The sequence below is a fragment of the Hoplias malabaricus genome, chromosome 11 (genome assembly GCF_029633855.1).
Source record: "Hoplias malabaricus isolate fHopMal1 chromosome 11, fHopMal1.hap1, whole genome shotgun sequence".
In the NCBI taxonomy this organism is placed as follows: domain Eukaryota; kingdom Metazoa; phylum Chordata; class Actinopteri; order Characiformes; family Erythrinidae; genus Hoplias; species Hoplias malabaricus.
Window position 1 is genome coordinate 4,407,970 of NC_089810.1, and position 2,537 is coordinate 4,410,506.

Below are 2,537 nucleotides of genomic sequence, written 5' to 3' on the forward strand. Positions count from 1 at the left end.
GAATGAGGTTCTGATGCCTTGAATTCTGTGGGCATATGGTTTTCCAGCCTGGTCCCGTCGGGATATTAGGGAGGCGTAAAATCAGACACAAGTTTGGGTAACAACGATGCAAAATGCTATGCCCAAGGGAGTGGTGCCCCGATGGGCTTGAAAAAATGGGAATGTCCGCTCAACTTTCCTGGAAGTACCCAAAAACTAAGTCCGGCCTTCCGTAGACCCCGGTGATGTGAATACACAAGCCCGAGGAGTGGCACACCTCTGGGCTAAGGGGATGGTTTGGGTTGCCTCCTCTCTGGATGTCTAAAATGACTTCCATAGACCCTGGTGATGCGAATTTAAAGCCTGAGGAGTGGCACACCTCTGGGCTAAGGGGATGGTTTGGGTTGCCTCCCCTCTGGATGTCTAAAATGACTTCCGTAGACCCCGGTGTTGCGAATTTAAAGCCCAGAGGAGTGGCACACCTCTGGGCTAAGGGGATGGTTTGGGTTGTCTCCCCTCTGGAGGTCTAAAATGACTTCCATGGACCCCAGTGATGCGAATACACAAGCCCGAGGAGTGACACCCTCTGGGCTTAAGGTGGAGGTAAGCCCGGCCTCCCCTCTTTATTAAAAAAAAAAACCTCTAAGTCCCAACGGCAAATGGCAAAGCTTTAACACTGGTAGAACTGACTTGACTATCTGCCCTTAGCCCTCGATGGTTCGTTCGATATATGCCTGGAGGAGGTGGCTGTTCTCTGGGGCCAAAAAAGCCGAATGGTCTCCTACATCCATCCGATGGGTGCCTATAGGTAGTTTACCCACCCCGGGGACTGCCTAAGGTTGATAGGCCTCCGACCACTGCCCACTTGCGGTGGAACGGGCCGCCCGCCGGCAAAGTTAACTGTTAAACCCATTTAATTTCAATGACCTTAGCTCAAACCCCTCCCGGGGGGATTGGTTCTATATATGCCCGGAGAAGTGGCTGGTTTCCGGGGCCAAAAAAGCCAAATGGTCTCCTACTTCAATTCGACGGGTGCCTAAAGGTAGTTTACCCACCCCCGGGGGCTGCCTAAGGTCGATAGGCCTCCGAACACTGCCCACTTGCGGGGCGGTGGAACGGGCCGCCCGCCGGCAAAGTTAACCTTTAACCACTGATCGTTACAGCCTTAATTCGGACAAGGTCGGTCGGACCTCGTAAAGTCTCACTCTGGGAGGATCACCCAATCTCCACCCCCCCCCCCCTCTGTCCGCAATCGAAGCAAGTACCACACGGGAACACTTTGGTTGTAGATTAAGAAATACATTTTATTTATTTCACACAAAACATAAGCCCAATGGGGGTGCAGAAACACGGAGTGAATCCCGGCTGGGTTGCGCTTAGAAGAGGTCCGGTTCAGGGCGCTTTGAGGGCGGAAAGACGGTTCTCACAAGCACGCATCACATCAGCCGCAGAGAGGCCGGCTCGGTAGAAGGCCCAGGCGGTGATGTTGGAATGACACATGCTGGTAGTCACTCGATCTCAATCGTCGACCGGCAGGTTCGAAATCTGGAACAGAGACGAGGTGTCAGAAAAGTAGGAAGGCCGGCCGGGTCAAGAGCCACATAAGTGCGACACTCACCTGATTCGAAACAGCCGTGTGGATGAGGTTGAAGGCCACCGCGCCTCCAAGGCCTGCATCTTGCCACGCGATCCGAAGAAGGTTATTTGCATTATGCAGCTGGTTCCCCCCCCGGTCCAAGAACACAAACCCGTCCTGGGTCCCGTGTAAGTCGGTGAGAGCGGTCAACCAAGCGAGCTCGGTGGCGGGCAATCCGATCGGAGCATCACCGAACGAGGCACTGGTCTTATGGTTGCGAATGTAGATCACAAAGCCGGCATCATCCGTGGCGCTGGCTTGCCTCAGCTCCTGCACGGTCATGTTGCGAAATACCACCGACTGATGTCCTGTTAGCACGGACAACAGGCTGAGGAGGTAGCCCTGGAGCATCCGTAGTGGCGACCGGCGGGTGGTGTCCCCCGTCCGGGCCTCTTCGATCAGCTGAGGGATTTGGGTCTTAGCGTGGTTTAGAAAGACCCTGAAATCCGACGGAGGTGGCAAGCGACTTAACTTGGCCCGCTTCACGCGTTGACGATGGCCCAGAATTGACCCGAGCAAGGTCGCTGTTCGCCTTGGCGAAGGTCAAACGAATCCTCTGGAGCTCTTCGGGGCTGAGCCCAGAGGTGTCCGGGCTGAAGGCACCCACATGCGAGATGAATGCCTTGGCGTTGTGGAGATAGCACTTGACGATGGTCGATGTGTATCCCAGCTTCTGCAGGCTCTGGACCCAAGTCGAAATGCTGGAGTGATGAACGAATGACAGGTCTGTGAATTCGCAGCCGGCCGGGGCGCAGTGAAGCAGGAATCGTATAATGTGGCCCCGTCGCTGGCAAGAGTTTTCGACGTCTATCTGGGATGCATCGGCCCTGAGGTTGAACTCCTGGAACTCATCTACCAAACGGCTGGCGTAGGTGTCCCGAAACCGATGCGGGACCACGAGCTGTTTCCCCGGGAGGTTCGC